A 22,713-nucleotide genomic window follows, 5' to 3' on the forward strand; every position below is an offset into this window, starting at 1 on the left:
GTTAAACACCAAGACCTGATCAAAATTTTAAAAGGCATTCATGAAAATGGAGAGAAGACTCTAATCACTGTCCATCATGATACAAAGGAAATAAGCAGAGTTTTGCAAAGAGTAAAACAAGACACAAATCACAACTGGTGGGATACACTCTTTGGATGGTCGCCAACTGCTCCTGGGATTTTGAACACATTGAGTCACCCAATTATTGTTTTATTGATATTAGTAGGTATAAGTTTAATATTGTCTTTTGTATTACTTGTTTGGAATTGGAAATTGTTACAACGAACGTCCATATTAGCCTCCTTGACAAACGTGCATGGCAAGGTATTGAGGAGTACATATCATAAAGACTGGGAAGAAAAATTTTCGTATTAAGTAAAAGAATTTACTAGATTTTCCAGAAAAGGGGGGAATGATATTGTATAAACTCACTTTAGGATAGAATAAATCTTGTGGTTAAAAATTAATGAGAACAATATATACGACATCTATTATCTGACGACCTTCTGTTATGTTGAAGCATCTTGTTTACTGAAACATCCCATTATCTGTCAACACTCAGGCTGAAACTTGAGATAACTTCAGCCAACCTTCTATTATGTTGAAGAATCTTGTTAATTGAAACATCCCGTTATCTGTCAACGCTCAGTTAGGCTGAAACTTGAGATAACTTCAGCCAACTTGGCATTCTTTATCAAAAGGTAAAAAATACATCATGAGGAAGACCTAAGGTCTTCCTCCCAAAGTCCACTGCCCACATCCCGAAGACCCCAACCCACAATTCTTGGGAGGCTTTGCGCAAGTGCAAGAACTGATAAGCTAATTAGCATATGAAGTGAGAGTAGGCGGGTTTAGGTAATGAATATATATATGTGTTAATAGAATATTCATTGTTTTGCTGTATAAATATGAGATAGTTTGTTACTTTGAACATGCACGTTAGGTGGATTTAACCCCCGTGCATCCAGTGCTGACAATAAAGGATACTTCGTCACTTAGAAAATTTCGGCTTCGATCTTTGAATCAACATCAAACATTCTAAATATATAGAACATTGCTTTACATACTAAACCCGAGTATGCCTATACATACGTACAATCAGGAAAGATAATAAACAATCCTTTAAGTTCCATGACTTACTAAACTCGAGTATGCCTATACATATGTACGATAAGAAAAGATAACAAACAATCCTTTATGTTCCATGATATGCTCCATTTTTCATTCCTTTTGAACAATATGTCTCGCTTTCCGTTGTCAAGCAACTCGGTCTTCAGGCCTTATGTATCCTGTTCTTCCCGGATCGAATTAAAGCATATCCATCTCCTTTTCAAAGCCAATAGGGCCTAGGTCAAAAGGCACGTTCAGGTCACCAGGGGGCGTAACAGCAAAAGCCTTCAATGGCAGTAGCAGTGGGGGGCCTATGCAGCAGTGGGGCAAGCCTATGCCACGACAGAGATACTTGAGGAGACACTCTGCTCGGCTGCAGGGATCGGCTGCGGCGTGGACGCCCCTAGGTGCACCCTGAGTGTTTTACTCAGAGGGGACTCCACTCTCAGCTGCTCACCGCAGGAGCAAAGATCTCCTGAAGCTGCAGACAAACGGTATGTTTTCGGCTGCTGGAGGGATACTAACTGGAGTGTTAATAATTGTATGTGTTATTTTTAAATGTCCAGGTATTTTGTGTTGAAAGTATTTGTGTAGGGGTAAGGGTTTAAAACAAAGTGTTAGAAGTCACTTCACGAAGAACACAGTCAGAGACAATACTTGTTTGTTTGGTTATTCTAAATTATATTCTTGTGGTATGAATGAGATGTGCCAGAGGCCTCTGTGTGCGATTGTGCTGTGTGAGTGAGACGCAGCGTCGCTGCAAAGCGAGTGCAGGCTGACTACAGGATATTGTGCGCTTTCCTTTTGATATTGCCATAGGATATTGCCATAGTGCAGGATATTGCCATAGTACAGGAAGGTTCCCGGGATATTGCCATAGTGCAGGATATTGCCATAGTGCAGGCTGACATCATAGGAAAATAGTGCCGGCAAAAATCATAGGAATATGGAGGACAAAGTAGCCCTAGATTTAATACAGCGCTTTTTAGAAAAACTGGGAGTAGACTGCAAGCAACTAGCGGGACTAGTTGCTATCGGTCGAGCAAAATCATGTTTCACAAGTACAGAGTCATTGTTTGAAGTAGCCGCTTGGATAAATTTAGGGGATGTACTCTGTCCCACACCTTAACATCAATTTGGTCCCATGTTTCAGGCTCATAAACTGTCCGATTGTTAATAAAGAGAACAAGCTGCAAGGTTACCAGGACAGTCCTTGTTTCTAAGGACGTATGATTCCCCATAATGCGCAACTGCTTACCAGCGAGGGGCAGTTGTGTGCACGGGTCCTCTTCTCTCAGCTTGAGCTTCTTCACAGCTCTGGTGCGCCCATTTCCAGCAACTTTCAGTAAGAGTTTCTCTGAGCAGTTTGCTGAGTTTGGCCGAACCCATCTTCATGAGGCAATCAATCAATCAATGTGCCTGTTCCCGTCCTGGTCGCCGTTTCACTACCCTGATCCTCTTCATTCCTTCTTTCTGCCTCCCCATTGACAACATAACTTCATTACATCGTGTTGCCTTTTCTTTTTTTTATCTTGAGGGTATGTTGCAAGAAGAACGGACGAAAGCACGACTGTGGAGGAATCGTTAAGTGAGGCGGGACATGTGAATGTTGAGCAGTTGGGAGACAATGGGCTGGTGAAGCACCGTACTCAACTCACATGAGCCTTGGCACGTACACCGCTGGCTGAGAGCCAATCAGGCTCAAGGACACGATGCCCTTGGGCCATCGGGAAAGTCCCTAAGGTGGGACAGGTAGCCAAAAGAAGGAGGACCAGACTGAAAAGCCCGGGAAGTGTTAACCAATCCTGAGCTTAGTTTCTGCAATATGTATGAGTTGATTATGTTCAAACTAGATAAAAGGCGACTGAGCTATCCATTAAAGTTGAAGTTCACTGTTCACTCATATTGATGTGCTGGGTCTTCCTTCCGTCGGCAACAAATTGGCGCCCGAACAGGGACAAGTCTGAACAGGATTTGGACACTGCTGGCAGTGATCCAGGGCCACGGTTGGACGGAATAAAGGAGAAGCCGGTCCTGCAACGCAGCCCAGGAGGTGGAAGGGACAAGAATCCCCGCACCCGCGCCGGGAAGGTGAAAAGGACGTGGAGGTCCCCGCACCCGGGATGAGCCTATTTAGGGTCCCGCCGGAAAAGCGCCGCCGAGGTCTTTGCAAAGGCTGCAACCGACGTATATAAAGGTATGAAAAGATAAGCGGCGTATTATTTGCTCAAATGCTTTTTAGAAAAGCGGAGCATTTTAGATACAGATTGTAGAAAAAGATTTGCCAGGGTTATTAGTATATGGGCTAGCTAAGGGTTGTTTTACAAGGCCTGATACAGTTTTTTGAACAAACAGAGTGGCGTAAATTTGGAAATAAATTGTTTGATGATGTTAGGAACGATGTTAAGTTTACTGGGAGATTTGATGAGGCCATGGAGAATAGTGGCTAATGCATTAGCCACACATAAAGATGAACAAAGAGTTGCCGCTGCTGCAACAGAGTGGTTAGGACCACCAAGCAGGGTTAGTAATGTTAATCCACAGCAAATAAATATGGAAGGAACAGATTGCCCGTTGCCACCTTCCGTTAGAACTTCTACTATTACACAGGGGGCCTCGGGAATTTCGGGGGTGCCTGTGACAATGTCCTCTGTAGCAGAGGAGGAGCTCTCACTACCAACAGCTCCAACTGCTCCAATAGAAAGTGAGAAAGGAGCAAGTGAAAGGCCATCAAATATAAATCCCTTCACAACGGGGGTGCAGGGAAGAGCAGGTCTATGGAGGCAAATAGCAAATGAGGCACTGCGTGAAGGGAATTATGAAACGGCAGCACAGTTAACACAAGCTTTTCCAGTAGTATACTCTCCACCAGATGCACAGGGGAATGTGACCGTTAATATGACAAATTTAGACTGGAAACTATTAACTCAATTACGATCTACAGTAAATGATTCTGGTTTAAAGGGGGAACCTACTCGGCAAATGTTAGATTATATTTGGGGAACTAATATATTGCTCCCCGGGGACATACGTGGTATAATGAAGCTGATCCTAACACAACATCAACAGCTTCTTTTTAATGCGCATTGGCAAAGTGTTTGTCAAGAGGCAGTAGCTGTAATAAGGGCACCTGGAGATCCATTGTATGGTGTCACGTTGGAGGAATTGATGGGACTCGGACCATATTATAGATTGGAGACACAAGCATTGCTGGGTCCAGACAAAGCTAAAGAATCAATGAGATTGGCTCGAAGAGCCTTGGACCAAATTAGAGAGCCAGGGGGGATACCATCCTATATGGGCATCAAGCAAGGAAGGGAGGAACCATTTGGGTTGTTTATTGATCGAGTAGCAAACGCAATACAAGCGGCTGGGGTACCTGATTATCTAAAGGGCACTATTCTAAAGCAGTGTGCAATTCAAAACTGCAACCCTTCAACTCGTAGTATATTAGCTACGTTACCGGGAACTTGGACAATTGAAGAGGGTTTAGAAAGGATGGCTCAGGTACCCGTGGGTCCGCAGGCTATGCTGGTAGATGTAATAAAACAACTAGGGAATAGCATGAAAGAACAGGCACAGGTATTCAGAGAGACTGCACAGCAATCGCAGAATCAAATATTCGCTGCCCTTGCTCCTTTGCAAACGCCCGGAGGCCGTCCTACTGGCCGAGGGTCTTCACTGCAACTGCGTTGTTTTCGCTGTGGGATCACCGGACATAGGAAACGAGAGTGCAGAACGAGATCAGTGTGGTGTCAGAACTGCCAATCCAATACGCATAACACAGCAATCTGTCGGTATGGTGCGTCAGGAAACGGCCAGAGCAGCGGGAAGGACCGCCCCGCGACGACACAAAAAGCGGCATTTACCACAGCGGCCGGAACGACACCGTTTACCTCCGACCAGTCACCAGAGGGAGTCTCGGCTTGGATTTGGCAACAGCAGTAGATGTAACGTTATTGGACTCTAAACCCACCAGGGTAGGAACAGGAGTTATGGGACCAGTTACTGTCAATGGTGATCCTGTAGGAGCTTTATTGATCGGAAGATTGTCTGCTACCTTGAATGGATTACAAATATTGGTTGGACTTATAGATAAAGACTATTGTGGGGAAATACAGATTATAGTTTCTGCAATGTTTCCTCCAATGCATGTGCCACGGAATACAAAGATAGCTCAATTAATTCCGTTGCCACACCTTGCGGCATCTCTACCACCGATGGTCAATAAGGACCGAGGACTTGGAGCATTTGGCTCCACAGGAAAAATAGCGTTATTAACACTTGGCATGCAGCAGAGACCACGACAAAAAATCACAGTATGTTTAAAGGATGAGAAACTGCAAACTGAGGCATTGTTGGACACTGGCGCAGATGTGACAATAATCAGTGCGCAAAGTTGGCCACCACATTGGCCTACATTCGAATCAAGTCTACAACAGAAAAATGACTTAACACTGACCTTAAAACAAATGGGACTCATACTTGCACCGGAAAAGGTTCAGGAGACAAGTCCCTGGAAGTTTTTGGGTTGGAAAATTACAGATTCCACCATTCAGCCTCAAAAACTTACAATCCAATCAGATATCAAAACTCTTAATGATGCTCAAAAACTGCTGGGAGATTTACAATGGATCAGGCCAGTAGTCGGGATTCCGAATGAACTGTTAAATCCCCTTCGGCCGTTATTAAAAGGAACTGATCCTGCTTCAAAAGTGACACTATCAGAAAAACAACAAGAAATACTACAACAAATCGCATCTTTGATCACAACGAGTGTAACGCATCGACGTATATCTGATAAGCCACTCGATCTTACCGTTCTATGTGGCTCAAAATGCCTGATGGGTGCCATAACACAGCAAAAAAATAAAAACGGGGGAGAAGGGAGGAGAAACTGTGGTATTAGAATGGATAGCTCCTCCGTTACAACCTCGACGAAAAATTCAAGAAAAAATTGCAACATTAGCAGAATTAGTAAAGAAGGGGAGGAATCGAATATTGCAAGTGGATGGGGTTCCTCCAAATATTATCTGGTTACCCATGAAGCCAGGCGATTTGGAATGGTATATACAAAACTCTGATGAGTTACAAGCTGCACTACTACAGGATGGCGCTACTATAGTAGCAAAAACCTTACAATCAACTTCTCTGACATGGATGGAAAACCAGGGATGGATAACTAAGCCAAAACGATCGTCTATCCCACTTAAGAATGCAGTGACAGTTTTCACTGACGCAGGAAAACGTTCTCAAGCTGCTGCAGTGACTTGGAAGGATGAGCATGGTTGGAAACACCAAATTTTACAAGCCCAAGATAAAGACTCATTAAGGGCTAATGGAACAGTTAAGCAGTACTTGGAAAAGTTTAAAGACATTACAGATATTAGAGAGAGGGTGGATAAAACCTTATTTGTTCTCAATCATTTGTGTGTATTTGGAGATGATGAGGAACCACCCGCGACATGTCATTACATTAAGTCTGAAAATGATAATAAATGTATTATGAGAGTACTGTACCAAGATATGAAAACGGGACAATGGCTGGGGCCTGCTGATGTGATTTATATGGGGCGAGGTTATGTGTGTATCTCTTCCCCTACAGGGCCAACCTGGGTTCCTAGTCGATGTGTTAAACCAGCCAGAAGAAAAGTCATCAAGTACGAATAACAGCAACCATGGCTGATCTAACGGCACAAGGGATTTTGGTTGCATTATCTTTGACAATGACGGCTGGCTGCGTCTGATCCTTTGTTGATGAGTTGATTATGTTTGAAATGGTTAAGGGATCATACGCAAAAAATTGTAGTACAAGATAGTTGGTTTGAAGGTTGGTTTAAATCTGTTTTTGGGAACATGGGTGGATGGTTTTTTCTTCGTCAAAGAGGAACTTCGTTTTCTACTTATAGTTATATTGATTATAGTTGCTGCAAAATAAAAACGGGGGAATTGTGGAGGAATCGTTAAGTGAGGCGGGACATGTGAATGTTGAGCAGTTGGGAGACAATGGGCTGGTGAAGCACCGTACTCAACTCACATGAGCCTTGGCACGTACACCGCTGGCTGAGAGCCAATCAGGCTCAAGGACACGATGCCCTTGGGCCATCGGGAAAGTCCCTAAGGTGGGACAGGTAGCCAAAAGAAGGAGGACCAGACGAAAAAGCCCGGGAAGTGTTAACCAATCCTGAGCTTAGTTTCTGCAATATGTATGAGTTGATTATGTTCAAACTAGATAAAAGGCGACTGAGCTATCCATTAAAGTTGAAGTTCACTGTTCACTCATATTGATGTGCTGGGTCTTCCTTCCGTCGGCAACACACGACAGACACTAGTATGGTCAGATCATGCTCTCTCCTTGTTACCCGAATAGCCTGACTTTTATAGTGAACTTAACAGGGGTGGACAGTGTTTCACACAAGATTATTGGTCAAAAGCACTCAGACAAACAACTACAAGAAAACAACCCCACCTGCAAGAAAACAACCCCCTTGTGATTAGCAGTCACGTAGACCTTGTCCTTGAAGCCAGCTGCTGGCAACAATATTTTTCTAAATTCCTCAATTGGGCGATGTGGGACCACTGTCATGGGAACTTCTCATAGTCGTCCTGGTAGCTTGGTTTGCTCAGCTGCAACAAGCCATGGCCTCCTTGCTTTTGTTTCAAAAAATCCTCAACAATTCCCCCTTATTCTTTTTGAGCAAACCAAGCCCAATGGAACAGTTTTGCAAGTAACCCTTTAACCACATTTATTACAATACAACATGCAATGATGATTGACACCACAACAAACAGAATCCTTAATCCCTCTTTGATTAATCCCAGTAACCATCTAGGCATCGTTTCAAACAAATCAGTGAGCCATTGATCGAAAGGATTGATATCATATTGAATCTTTCTCATGTGCTCTTTCAGGAAAGTAATGGATTTGTGAATTGACTCATTATGATCAAAAAGGTTTAAACAGCACATTCCCTCAAAGTCCTCACACCCATGCCCCTGAGCCAAAAGCAAGAAGTCAATAGCAGCTTGATCCTGTAAGAGCGCATGTCGCAGACTATTTTGATCTGGTAACATCTCCTCAAGTATCTCTGTCCTGGCATGGGCTTGCTTCTCAGCCCAGCATACCAATTTTTCCAAATTATTAAGTGCAGCCACAGCTGCTGCTCCTGGCACGAAAATTGCCAGTGCTGCTCTAGCTGCAACACCAAGCAATTCAACATTATCATTGCAATCCGGTGTGAGCAATGCCCATTTATGTCTGGTGATCTCATGCAACTGTGACAAGCTAGGAGCAAATACAATGAGTTTACCTAAGTAACATGGACATCCGATAGCATTTGCAGGGATACCTTGCCAGGCCCTATCCCCGCAAATCAGAAAAACATCAGGAGGTAAGGCCATAGCTGTATGATTGTTCCAAACGCTATAGTTGTTGCCCCTTGTCTCCGTGCCATAAGCCCCTAAACCCTGCCTAGCAGTGTCATTGTAACCACAGGTGTTATTTGTATTTCTGTACCTGTATGGCCCTTTCTAGGTTCCTGTAGCAGGATCTCGGTAATTCATTTTTATTTGTGGTAACACATTTGGTGCTGCTATATTTATTGTTTGAAAATGAATGCTTGCAGGAGGGTCTTCTTGGTCCCTAGTCAAACATAAGTGATTCAAGACAACCAGTGCCTCGGACAACAGTTCATCGATGTTCTTGAGCTCTTTTAATCTCACTAATTATTCCTTTAAAACCTGGTGTGATCGATCAACCATCACTTGACCCGTGGGAGAATATGGAACACTCATTTTAGGCTGAATATGTAGGAAAAACCATTCCAGAACTCAAAAATGCTGCCCTATCATTCCACCCTTGCCATCACCTGTGTCACTTATACTACTATTACCCTTGCTGTGAGTATCAGTGGCATCCTCCTGATACCGTTTCTGTCTTTGTCGCCCCTTACTCTCCCCCTTTTCTTTTTGCCACTGACCATTCACCACAAATGGATGAGACACATGATTGCTAATTAGGAAAGAGAGTGTAACATCTGCTATATGGCTGCAGGCAGTGCCGGCTGCACCTTAGACGCTATTTGTGAAAGAGCCTGCCGATGGTCATTTGGTAGTGTAATCCGCGGCTCTGCACTCCTGCCCTGCAATAAAGGTAGTAATAGAGCTAAACCGTCATTAGTAATCCATACAATGTGGCAACTCCACAGAATGTTATCCAGGAACATTTTTACATTTATCAAATTATGTAACAGCATAGTTATAACAGTGATCTGGGGACGAATAGTCTTTTTTGCATTGCAAGATACGCCTCTGTCGTGGTTCCGCTCGAGTGGGCAGCCGAGCTCCAACACAGCCGCTCTGTCACTCCCCCTCCTCAAAGAGGAACAGGGAGAAAATATGATGAAAAGGGCTCAAAGGTTGAGATAAGGACGAGAAGATCACACAGTAATTATTGTAACAGGCAAAACAGACTCTGCATAGGGAGATAGTAAGATTTATTGCTTATTTCTAACAAGCTAGAGAAGTGAGAAACAAAGGAAAGAAACCAAAAGCACCTTCCCCTCCATCCACCCTCTTCCACCTCGTCCCCCACCCGAGCAGGGCAGGGGAACGGGGGAATGGGGGTTATGGTCAGTCTACAGCGCTTCTTCTCTGCCGCTCCTTCTCGGTCACTCTCGTCCCCTGTGCTGTGGGGTCCATCCCACGGGATGCAGTCCTTGATGAACTGATGCGGTGTGGGCTTCCCACAGGCATCAGCTCTTCCAGAACTGCTCCAGATATGGGTCCATACCACGGGGTCCATCCCTCAGGAGCAAACTGCTCCAACCTGGGTCCCCCATGGGCAGCAGCTCCTGCCAGGTCACCTGCTCCTGCATGGTCTCCTCTCCACGGGCTACAGGTCTGGCCCGGAATCTGCTCCAGCAGGGGTCTTCCACAGGCCACAGCCTCCGTCGGTGCAGGGCCACCTGCTCCACCGTGGTCTCCTCCACGGGCTGCAGCGTGGAACCCTGCTCCACCGTGGTACTCCATGGGCTGCAGGGGGACATCCTGCTTCACCATGGTCCTCACCACAGGCCGCAGGGGACTTCTGCTCCGGCGCCTGGAGCACCTCTCCCCCCCCTTCTTCACTGACCTTGGCGCCTGCAAGGCTGTTCCTCACTCCTCTCACTCTCCCAGCTGCTGTGTGGCGCAGCGTTTTTTCCCCTGTCTTAAATATGCTCTCACAGAGGCGCAAAACAACATTGCTTATTGGCTCGGCTCTGGTCAGGCACTAGTATGGTCAGATCATGCTCTCTCTTTGTTACCCGAATAGCCTGACTTTTATAGTGAACTTAACAGGGGCGGATAGTGTCTCACATAAGATTATTGGTCAAAAGCACTCAGACAAACTGCAAGAAAACAACCCCACCTGCAAGAAAACAACCCCCTTGTGATTAGCAGTCACGTAGACCTTGTCCTTGAAGCCAGATGCTGGTAACAATATTTTTCTAAATTCCTCGATTGGGCGATGTGGGAACACTGTCATGGGAACTTCTCATAGTTGCCCTGGTAGCTTGGTTTGCTCAGCTGCAGCAAGCCGTGGGATCTTTGCTGTTTCAAAAATCCCTCAACAAGGGCAGGCTCCCCTCTTATACCCTAATCTCCACAGCAGTTCTTTTCAAAACAACTTTTCATTGGTCAAACAACTTTGAATATAACAACAACAGCAAACACCCAGAAACTTCCATGCCTTAATGGCTGGAGAACAAGAAACCCTGAGACTGCATGGAGTCTCCTGAATCACCCTTCTTTTTTCCCTCTAAACTTTTTAGATTCCTGATGGCCTCATCGTTAAGAGTCTAATGTTATCTCAACCATGGGGCTTTCCAACCCCCATGGCCACACTCTCAAATCTCCCCCTTCTTTATTAATATTGTTATAAATGAAGTCTCAACTCACTCTGAATTTAGTAACATAAAAGAATATCTATAAAAGGCAAGTAAACAGTGCTGGGCGTGCAGGGAGTCTATGCTCTACCAACACGCACATCCAACCGTTGAACTTTACAAATATATATATAGGACATTGCTGTTACATATTTACAAGAAACCCGAGTATGCCTATACATATGGATATCCTATCCCCACTTCATATTATAATTCTCTTTGTGGTGGTCGTTGTGGGTGAAAGGCTCACGGTTTCCCCATCACCATTAGCAACCTTTTATTCCAGACTGCAGGAGCGGCTTCGACTGTCTCCCTCTTCTTCTGCACATGCTCTGCCCACCACAAGGTTCCCAAAAGCAAGAAAACGTGATTGCTTTTCCTGCATTTCGTTAACCCTTGAAATCACACTAATAATATGATTATCATATAACATTAAACAATAAACGTTAACAGTTCTAACCAGCAACCCCCACACACAACTTCCGTGCCTTAACAGAGGGGAAAACAAGCAACCCCAGACGCAGGGCGTCGCCTCAGTCACCGTTCTTTGTTTCCTCTAAACTCTTTACATTCCTGATGACCTCATCGGTAAGAGTCTGATGTTATCACCAACCACAAGGCTTTCTGTCCCCCATTGTCACATTTCCAAATCTCCCCCTTCTTTATTAATATCAACCATTTTTCTGACACGAATTACCACTCCATATATAACACTAGGTGCTGCACAAAGCCGCAACAGAGCCAAAGCCTGCACTAAAGTGACTGCAGTCTGAGACAAGGGGTGGCAAGTGTGTAGCTAGCTGGAGGAGATCATTTTGGGATGAGGGCTGCGGTGCTTCAGGAGTCTCATCACAAATAGAGCTGGAAATGTTGTGATGCTCAGCAGAGAACGTTTTTTCAGCAGATTTTTGCATTTGCCACCAACACGGTGTGGCGTGCAGGTCCCTTTCTCTATCTGAAGGGGTGGCACATGCAATCTGAGCTCTCCACTTTGGGTAAAGAAAGCTCAGTTTAGGGTATCCCCTTCTATTCAGTACCCCTGAGGAGGACCATGCCTTGCCCTCACCTACAACACTGCTGGAACATAGTAGTGAGTTTGTTTAAATTTCCTGCCTCTTTGCATTATAGTAAGACGTTTTTCTATTAAACCTCAGGGAAATTACCGTCCTTATTAACTAGTGCAGAAGTAATGAACCACAGCAGGGTTACTTGAGATTTGTGCCATCGCTTTGTAAGACTGCATTGTTTCTTTAAATTAGAGAAATAATTTAAGCAAACAAACGAACAAAGATTTTCTAGAAATTAAAGCACAGTACAAATGGGATGACTTGCTCATCTTCTATTAAATAGGAGCAGTGCCTTGAACAATTGCACTGAACCTCAGAAATCTATCCGTGGTAACTAGTCACAGGAGAGAAAAATAGACAGTCTGCCACCAACTTGGTATTAAGGTTATATTTTCCATTTTTCCATGGTTGTGGGCCAGTCAGGGACTTTCCATGAGCAGTCATGACAGAAATCCCATTCTGCTTTGTCACAGCCAACACCACTGAACAATGAAAGGTCTGAGCCTGGTTTTGCGCTGGGTTTGGCTTTAGTGGGTTTGGTCCCCATTCTGGTGGGATCTGGACTGGGCTGGAACCTGAAGGGCAGGCCATGGGGACCTTCTGCTGAATCCACCTGGCTGGAGAGGGGCTGCAGATGGGCATGCAGAGAACTTGGGCAAATGTAGGAGATGGTGTAAAGGACACCTATGGCCTTCGACAGCTCTATCCGCACAGCTAGCCAAGTCCATGCCTGCTGTCAGGTGCCTCCACGGCCACTGGATCACTCCTGGATTAGGTATGGGGTCTGTCTAAGACCTGTGTAGCAATGTCGCACTGTCCATGCAGCTCTGAGCGAGTCCTGCAAGAGCCTGGAGGATGGACAGAACAACACTGTCAGGCTGGAGCTCGTCCAGAAATAAACAAACAGAAATACTGAGGGCTTGGTCGTATGTTCCTCAAGACATTTTTGGAAGGGATCACTGTGTTTTTGTTCTTCCATTAGGCAAGTGAGGAGAGAGCATTGTTTTCTTCCCCTCATCCATTCCCCTTAAAGTGAAAGAAGAAGACTCAGCCACCCCCAGCCAAGCATCTTGGGAGACCTATGAAAACAAAGGGCTGTATGGACAAGAGTGCTGTCATCCTGTTCCCGTCATGCTCTGCCCTCTGCCAGCTGCTTGATGCAGCTGTGTCAACTGAGGGCTGGCTTGCTCAGTGCCACCCCCAGCCCACAGGCACGGGGAGAGGTGTTCCTCAGCTGGTTTCCTTTCTGGAACCTGGCAAACATCTCCAGGTTTATCGCTGCTGGTAGATTTGGCAAGGCAGCCCCGGAGTTTCATTTCTGCCAGGGAGATGTGTCTGCTCTGGGACAGTGTTGACAGTGCGTGCGTCTGTGTGATGGCTTGTATCAAGCAATACTCCTGAAAATCACCATTTTGACATTCCTGGATGTGGACTGAAGCTCTGTGGACACATTCGTGCTAGTGTAATTCCTCTCCCATGTGCCACTGGCATCCCTGCTTTACAGAAGATGCCTGTGGGTTGGGGAGCACCTACCATGGCCACGGGCTGCGTGATTCTTGTATTGGCTCTTCATGCAGGAATATTAGGCTAGCACATGGAGCTGGGATGGGTTTTTTAATTACAGTATAACATTTTTTAATATATTTTTTTTTCTAACAGAAGACTTTACTAAGCCCAACCTGTCTTGTTTTGTCCAGGCTCCAAGGCTGATCCTGCTGAGAGCCCCTAAGATACTGACCTCTATGGGAACTGAGACCACTTGACTGCACTCAGCACCTTTCAGGATCAGGTCCTCGGTCATTATTCTAATTCTCTACATGGATTATGAGTGAAATTTGATATTCTTATGCAGACAGTCTGCAATGATACTCCTAATTGTTCGTTCCATTAATCCATTAACCTGTTCTGGTCAGGTCCTGTAACTTGCTGTACTCTGACAAATGAATACATGGTCTGTTCTGAAAGTAGTAGGACTCATTTAAAAAAAAATTATTCATGAGAATAGAACAAACGATTAGAATTTTTCAAAGTAGCACCCTTCCGCATCTACACACTGCTGCCAACGAGTTTTCCAGTTTTCGTACGCCTCCAGGAATGCCTGGACTGGAATGCTGTTTAGCTCCCTCATCACGGCCTCTTGAAGCGCCTCTACCGATGCATGATGCTTCCCCTTGAGTGTCGATTTTATTCTCAGGAATAGAAAAAAGTCTGGCGGGGCCAAGTTGGGGCTGTAGGGGGGCTGAGGCAGTGTTGCCACCTTGTGCTGGGCAAGATACTCCACTACGCGGAACGCTGTGTGGCTCGGCGCGTTGTTATGGTGCAGCCACCAATTATTGACGATGGCTGGGAGGAAACGAGCAATGCGTTTCACAGTCTTGTGAGGACTTCCACGTAAAAAACTGCATTAATTGTTTGTCCGGGTGGTACAAACTCTTTGTGGATGACTCCATGTCGATCAAAAAAGCAAATGAGCATGGACTTTTGCTTGGATTTGCTCATTCGTGCTTTCTTGGGGCGTGGGGAAGCAGGGGTGTGCCATTCTGTGCTCTGCCGCTTACTCTCCGGGTCATATTCAAACACCCACGTCCCGTCACCGGTCACTACATTGTCCAAAAAGTCGGGCTCCTCATTCACATGATGAAGAAGATCCTGGCAGATTGCTTTCCGGTTGGCCTTTTGCTCCTCTGACAACACTCACGGCACAAACTGCACACACTTTCCTCATGGCTAAGTTTTCTTTCACCATCTCAAAAACTTGGGTTTGAGGAATGCTCAAGTCATCAGCAATCATTCTGATATTCATCCTGCAATCACGGTTCAGTAAATTTTTCACTCGCTACACATTTTCGTTGGTCTTGCTTGTCGAAGGGCGTCCGGAGCGGTTGTCATCTTCCGCTCTTTCCCTACCTTCTCGGAACAGCTTGTGCCACTTAAAAACACCCGATCTACCCATGGCAGCATCACTGTAGGCCTCCTTAATCATGTCGTGAGTCTCTTTGCCCGTTTTACCAAGCTTTACACAAAATTTGATCGCGTATCGCTGCTCCAGTAAACGCTCCATGATTCTCCGTGGCGAGGCGTTTCGACAGGTGTTCACAGTACAAGCGACTTGCTCTCTTCAACGGCCGACAGCCGACTGCCGATTTTTCCCAGCATTCCCAATATCCCCCTCCACCGATCCTGTGTGCGCAGACCGCCTCTCGTCTGCCCGTTAGCCCAGGAAAAAGCCAGTCCTACTACTTTCAGAACAGACCATGTACCTTGCTTACCTCCAAATTAAATTGATTTGGACCTCTTGACCTGAGTCCACCAGCATTTCATTTTTCCAGGGGTCTGTGAGGGCGGTGGTGCTACACAAGAACTGACAGACTCATGTGGCTGGACAAAAGCACCAGGATTTATTCTGATCCTATTGGGATCATTCACCTGCTGCAGACCTCAACTTAACATATCCTACTGCAGGCTGATTTGCCCGGAGGCTAGTTGAAGCGGAGGCTGTTGCTGGAAGGAAGCCAGATGCAGACTCCAACCAGAACTTTCCTGGCTAAATTATTATTTTTTCCCCTGAACGCTGTCACTCTGTAGATCAGTGACTTGACACTACAATAGTAATTACTGTTCCAATGAAATCACAACTGCATCACCTCCTCCCCCCAAAAAACAAAACAATCTCCTTTACTTCCAGAAAGGGAATTTCTTGATCACCATTCTGGCAGTGGTCATCAGTTGTTCTGCTTGGGAAGATTTAACTTGACTTGCAGAAAGATGTAAAAACAATTAAAAAAATGTTTCACTCCCATCAGAAGTAATCAAAGGCTGAAAATATCAGTGTTTGTTGGAGAGGATTCCTGTTCAGATCAGAGTTACAAGGCCTCAAAAACTACATGAGCCTTTTTTTTACGATAATTCTGGCACCTGCAGAAAACTGTGAAAATGTTTTCCTGGGTACACAGGAACTGTAGTCTCTTCTCCAAATCTGGCCTCATTGTTGTGCGTTTGAGAAATGTCCTCATGATTTTTAAATATTTGCTCCAAGGTAGGTAAATGGAAACCAAAGAGCTGAGGGCCAAGCTGTGCCTTGCTCTGCATCCTGGTGGAGATTCACTGGTGCCAGCCCAGTGCCTTGCACGGGGGCATGGGCAGGGTTTGCTCCAAGGTTCCTTCATCCAGCCCAGTGAGGTGAACTAAAGCTCAGGATGAGAGTTTGAAAAGTGCAGCTCTTATGGATGAGTTTTAAGAGAACTGAGTAAGAGCAAAGCCAGCAGGATGCTATGGATGTTACTCTGAAACTGAGGATGAATGATTTCACAGAATCACAGAATTTCGTGGTTGGAAGAGACCTCAAGATCATCGAGTCCAACCTCTGACCTAACACTAACAGTCTCCACTAAACCATATCCCTAAGCTTTACATCTAAACGTCTTTTAAAGACCTCCAGGGATGGTGACTCTACCACTTCCCTGGGCAGCCCATTCCAATGTCTAACAACCCTTTATTTCCTGTAGGACTGGCTTCCTGAGTGAGCTTATATTCCTTAGTTTTATCAGCATGCAGAATTAATATCAGCCAGCAGAGGGTTATAATTTTTAACCCCATCTGTAGGATTCCTCCACAGAAAGGTGGTTAATAAGAGCTGGCTTCCCACTGACTCCAGCGGAGGTTAGCCCCCAGCTCTCAGGATCAGCTTTTATTTCAGTAGGAGGAGGCATGGTGCTGCCTGGAACAGAGCCCCATCCTCCCTCCACTCAGCTCTGTACCGTGACATTTTCAGGACCTGGGCCTGAGGACTTTCACTTGGCAGTTTCTTGTTTTGTCAGTCTCCATTTCAAATACTCTATGTGCAGCACTGTGCGGAGAATAAAGGAAAAAATAGACCTTATCATTCTCTCTTGACAGTTGTGGTGGGTGGTAGGGAGCTGAGCTCAAGTTTCCAGTGGGGAGGGGGAAGACACATATTGAAGCAGGCTCAGGAAGCGAAAGAGGAGAAAGAAGAATGAGAAAGGAGAAATGTGTTCACCTTCAGGGCTGTGGTACGGCGTTTTTTCCCATCCACCCTGAATTTGTGGGGACAGGGCACTTTTTCAGTGCCTCAGATCACATGCTCTGTGTTTAAACTGCTGCTGTCAAAGCTTTGAGAGTAATGTTATAAATGAAGATACAACTAAATCTTGTAATAAATGGCTCAGTCTTCAAAATAGGACTGTAATCAAAGTTTACAGTTTATTAAAGGAATAGAGATAAGCAAACAGCGCTGGGTGCGCCGGGAGTCTCTGCTCCACCAAGATGCACACCAGTTACATCAAGCAGCTGATTTTTATGCTCCTAGGCTAATACATATTCAGTACTACTTCTAGAAAAAACAGGGTTATTATAATTAGTTTCCGGAATTCAAACCCTCCTACTGGAGCATGCGCATCAGTCTCCGGTGGTCCCTCTGGGGGTCTCTGGGGGTCTCTCATGCTGAAGGCTCATAGTCTTCCTCCCTCTTGTCCTTCTCCTTTGTCCAACTTGGCTGTATGGCAGAGACTTGTGCAGCGTCTCCTGCAAGCTTTGTCTTTTAGTTGTTCTTCATCTCTCCCCTTCTCCTTAATCTCCTGGCCAGATATCAGAGACTTGCATAGTGTCCCATGCAATAGTCATAATAGTTAGCAGTTATTCTGAAACCCCCCAGATATCAGAGACTTCAAGGAAAAGCCTACAAATACATTTCCCTTCAAGCTCTCTATTGACATGAATTGCTAAAACATTCCTTTGCAAGATGCAAGAACTATATACATTAACCACTCTGTTTTTCTTAGCCTTGTGGTTATACAAGGGTATGTAAGACAGAAGGTCACATTCATCATACCATGTGGCCCTAGCATTGTTCCATACTGACACAAATCAGATGAACATATCTCACAATCTGAATTTAGTAATAATTATAAAAGGCAAGTAAACAGCTCTGGGTGTTCGGGGAGTCTATGCTCTACCAACACGCACACACAAACATCAAACTTTCTAAATATACAGAACATTGCTTTTACATATTCATAAGAAACCCAAGTACGCCTATACATATGTACAATCAGAAAAGGTATCAATTGAAACGTAAACATGGCAAAGTTTTAAAAGGCAAGTGTTTCTGGCAAACCACACATTTCTGATTGTGGTCCCACATGGCTCTTTAAGGCCTCAGAGACTGCTCGCCAGGTGCTGGCCCCCATGGCCACACTCCCACATCTCCCCTTTCTTTATTAATATCAACCATTTTCTCGACACGAATTACCACTCCATATATAACACACCCAAGTATTCACCTTCTTCTAGCTGATGCTACCCCGTATCCTCCTGGCTCTCTGCTCACACTTGGACTCAGGGGGAAACCCAGGAGAGACGGCGGCTGTATCTGCAGTGCTACACTAAGAGCCCTCAACAGACCTTCAGTCCTCAAGTTTCCCCGATTGGTTCTTGAAGCCACTTTTACTTCTGGCATCCACAACATCCTGTGGCAACAAGTTCCACGGTTTAATTACATCTTTTATGAAAAAGTGCTTCCTCTTTAAGGTCTCTGGCCAACTGTTTCATGATATTTCTCTAGCTCTTGTGTTGCAGGACGCAACAAACAATGGTTCCACCTCCACACCACGTAGGGTTTACGTGCCCCACTTACAGACCTCTTCAGCAACTTCTCCTCCAAGAGGACCTCTGAGAAGACCCCATTTTCAGCTAAGAAAATGCACAGCGTCCTCTCTGAAACAGCCCCCCACTGAGCTCCATGTTCTGTACATCCACCTCATAGTGGCAAAACACCTATAATGCTTGCCTAACTTTACACGAGGTAGCAGTCCTGTCAAAATCAAGGCTTGATGACCAAATATTGACGATCTGGCCACACAAACCAACACAGCTGCACTGAGCTGCAGTCCCCAGCACATCTCCCTGCTTCTCCTCCCCACCCAGCATCAGAAGCCCAGAATATAACCAGACCGCTCCCCAGAGCATAAATACCGAGGAGGACGTGTTGCATGCCTGCACTGGGAGAACTGTCATTCTGGAAAGATCAGAGATGCTTTCTGCCTCACAGCCCCAAGGTCTTTGCCTTTCACTGGCATGCTTTGCAGCCCAGATATGTTTAAAATTCAAACTCACAGCAGCTCTCCTTTTATTTTAAGAGATTTATATTCCCCCAAAATTAAAACTTTATTTCTCTTGAGCCAGGAGAGCTGGGGAGAGCAGGTGACCTTGGCAAGCTTCTTCCCACCTGCCCGTACACCTAGGCAATAGGCCTAAATGGCATGGGTGTTAATCAAAGGCAGCTCCTTGAAAACTAATGGTGTACTGCAGCTGAAGACCAGCAGCGGAGAGATGTACCTCCACATGCAGATGCACAGCTAAGAGTAAAGGTTGATCCCACTGCGCGGCACACTTCCAAGATACAATCCATCATCCAGGACAGACAAAGGACACCATCGGTACTCATGCGCAGGGAGCTCCAGCAGATGCATGGAACAGTGCAGTTACATTTGCTACTCACTGACATTGCTGCTTGGCCCTAGAAAGCTAGCTTGGCTCCCAGCACCATAGCACCCATTGCACCTGCAGGTTCTGGCACTTTGCACCCACCCCAGCCATCCCACATAGGTGTAACATGGGCATTTGAGCACTGAAACAAAAGTAGGAGCACACCAGCCTCCCAGGACCCAGTGCCTTTAGCAGGCTGTCATTGCGCCTGCCCACATATCAGCTGTCTTCCCTTCCCCAAGGATTTCCCTGAAAATTACTTCATGGATCATCCCACCAAGTATTTGCACTAGCATTTCCATTGCCACACTGTTGAGGGATTTTTTGAAACAGCAAAAATCCCATGGCTTGCTGCAGCTGAGCAAACCAAGCTACCAGGGCAACTATGAGAAGTTCCCATGACAGTGTTCCCACATCGCTCAATCGAGGAATTTAGAAAAATATTGTTGCCAGCAGCTGGCTTCAAGGACAAGGTCTACGTGACTGCTAATCACAAGGGGGTTGTTTTCTTGCAGGTGGGGTTGTTTTCTTGTAGTTGTTTGTCTGAGTGCTTTTGACCAATAATCTTATGTGAGACACTATCCGCCCCTGTTAAGTTCACTATAAAAGTCAGGCTATTCGGGTAATAAAATGGAGCATGATCTGACCATACTAGTGTCTGTCGTGTTTTCGGCCGTTCTCCCTGCAACAATGCACCCACTCAATGCCATGTCTCTTGGCCCAGGAAGTGACCAAATTGTTTCGGAAGTGACTCCCATTGTCAGACTCAATTCTTTCTGGTGTACCATGTCGCCACAGCACTTGTCTTTCCAGGCCCAAGATAGTGTTTTGGGCTGTGGCATGTTTTACTGGATATGTTTCCAACCACCCAGTTGTTGCTTCTACCATGGTGAGTATGTAATGTTTACCTTGGTGGGTTTGTGGGAGTGGTCCAATGTAGTCAATCTGCCAAGCCTCACCATATAGAAATCCAAGCCACCTCCCCCTGTTCCAGGGAGATTTTACCTTCATGGCTCTCTTGATTGCAGCACAGGTCTCACACTGATGGGTAACCTGTGTGATGACCTCAGTGGTCAGGTCCACCCCTTGATCACGAGCCCATGTGTATGTGGCATCCCTCCCTAGATGTCCTGTTGTTTCATGGGCCCATCGAGCTACAAACAGCTCACCCTTACGTCCCCAGTCCAGGTCCACCTGAGCTACTTCAATTTTAGAAGCTCGATCCACTTCTTCGTTGTTCTGATGTTCTTCGGTGGCACGATTCTTGGGCATGTGGGCATCTACATGACGTACCTTTACAGCCAGGTTTTCTACCCGGGCAGTAATATCTTGCCACAGGGTAGCAGCCCAGATAGGTTTACCTCTGCGCTGCCAGTTGTTCTGTTTCCATTGTCGCAGCCACCCCCACAGCGCATTTGCCACCATCCATAATTCAGTGTATAGATACAGTACTGGCCATTTTCCTCTTTCAGCAATTTCTAGGGCCAGTTGTATAGCTTTCACTTCTGCATACTGACTTGACTCACCTTCCCCTTCCATGGCCTCCACAACTTGTCTTGTGGGACTCCACACAGCAGCTTTCCACTTCCAATGGCTCCCTACCACACGGCAGGATCTGTCAGTGAACAACACATACTGCTTTCTGTCTTCTGGCAACTCATTGTATGGTGGTGCCGCTTCAGCACGAGTTACCTTTTCTGTCAGCACTCCAAAATCGCTGCCCTCCGGCCAGTCCATGATCTCTTCCAGGATTCCCAGGCAGTTGGGTTTCCCCATTCAAGCCCGCTGTGTAATTAACACTACCCATTTACTCCACGTAGCGTCGGTTGCATTGTGTGTAGCGGGGATTTTCCCTTTGAACATCCAATGTAACACAGGTAGCCATGGGGCCAAGAGGAGTTGTGCTTCTATACCAACAACTTCTGAAGCGGCTCGAATCCCTTCATATGCTGTTAATATTTCCTTTTCAGTTGGGGTGTAATTGGCTTCTGATCCTCAATAGCCCCGGCTCCAGAACCCCAGAGGTCGACCTCGAGTTTCTCCTGGGGTCTTCTGCCAGAGGCTCCAGGTGAGCCCATGCTCCCCAGCTGCAGTGTAAAGTATGTTTTGCACAGCTGGTCCGGTACGGACAGGCCCAAGAGCTACTGCGCGAGCTATTTCGTGCTTGAGTTGTTCAAAGGCCTGTTGTTGCTCGGGGCCCCACTCAAAAGAGTTCCTCTTTCGAGTCACTCGATATAGAGGACTCACAAGCTGACTATAGCCTGGAACATGCATTCTCCAAAATCCCACAAGGCCTAGGAAAGCTTGTGTTTCTTTTTTTGCTAGTTGGAAGAGACATAACCATTATTTTGTTGATCACATCCGTTGGAATGTGACAACGTCCATCCTGCCATTTTACCCCTAAGAACTGGATTTCCTGTGCTGGTCCCTTGACCTTATTCTGTTTATTAGCAAAGCCAGCTTTCAGGAGAATTTGGATTACTTTCTTCCCTTTCTAAAAAACTTCTTCTTCTTTGTTACCCCATACGATGATGTCACAGATATACTGAAGGTGTTCAGTAGCGTTCCCCTGTTCCACTGTCGTCTGGATCAGTGCATGGCAAATGGTAGGGCTGTGTTTCCACCCCTGGGGCAGCCGATTCCAAGTATACTGAATGCCCTCCAAGTGAAAGCAAACTGTGGCCTGCGTGCTGATGCCAGAGGGATGGAGAAAAATGCATTAGTGGTATCGATTGTAGCAGACCACTTGGCTGCCTTTGACTCTAGTTTGTTCTGGAGTTCTAGCATGTCTGGCACTGCAGCACTCAGTGGTGGCATGACTTCATTCAGGCCCTGATAGTCCACCGTTAGCCTCCACTAGCCATTAGACTTTCGCACTGGCTACATAGGACTGTTAAAAGGTGAATGAGTCTTGCTGATCACTCCTTGGCTCTCCAGATGATGAACTAACTCATGGATAGGAGTCAGGGAGTCTCGGTTGGTGCGATATTGCCGCCAGTGCACAGTTGTAATTGGCACTTGCTGTTCTTCAATCCTCAGCAATCCTACAGCAGAAGGGTCTTGTGAGAGACCAGGCAGGGTAGACAGCTGCTTAATCTTCTCTGTGC

General features: G+C 45.8%; 1 long non-coding RNA gene across 1 annotated transcript; it reads left to right on the forward strand.

The window, feature by feature from the left end:
* Nucleotides 1-2,686: 2,686 nt before the first annotated feature.
* Nucleotides 2,687-7,244, forward strand: LOC140000583 (uncharacterized). The gene is made up of 2 exons (XR_011805628.1): nucleotides 2,687-3,307; nucleotides 6,716-7,244. It is a non-coding gene; the product is annotated as an uncharacterized lncRNA (long non-coding RNA).
* Nucleotides 7,245-22,713: the final 15,469 nt, after the last annotated feature.

Source organism: Anas platyrhynchos, chromosome W (assembly GCF_047663525.1).
Source record: "Anas platyrhynchos isolate ZD024472 breed Pekin duck chromosome W, IASCAAS_PekinDuck_T2T, whole genome shotgun sequence".
In the NCBI taxonomy this organism is placed as follows: domain Eukaryota; kingdom Metazoa; phylum Chordata; class Aves; order Anseriformes; family Anatidae; genus Anas; species Anas platyrhynchos.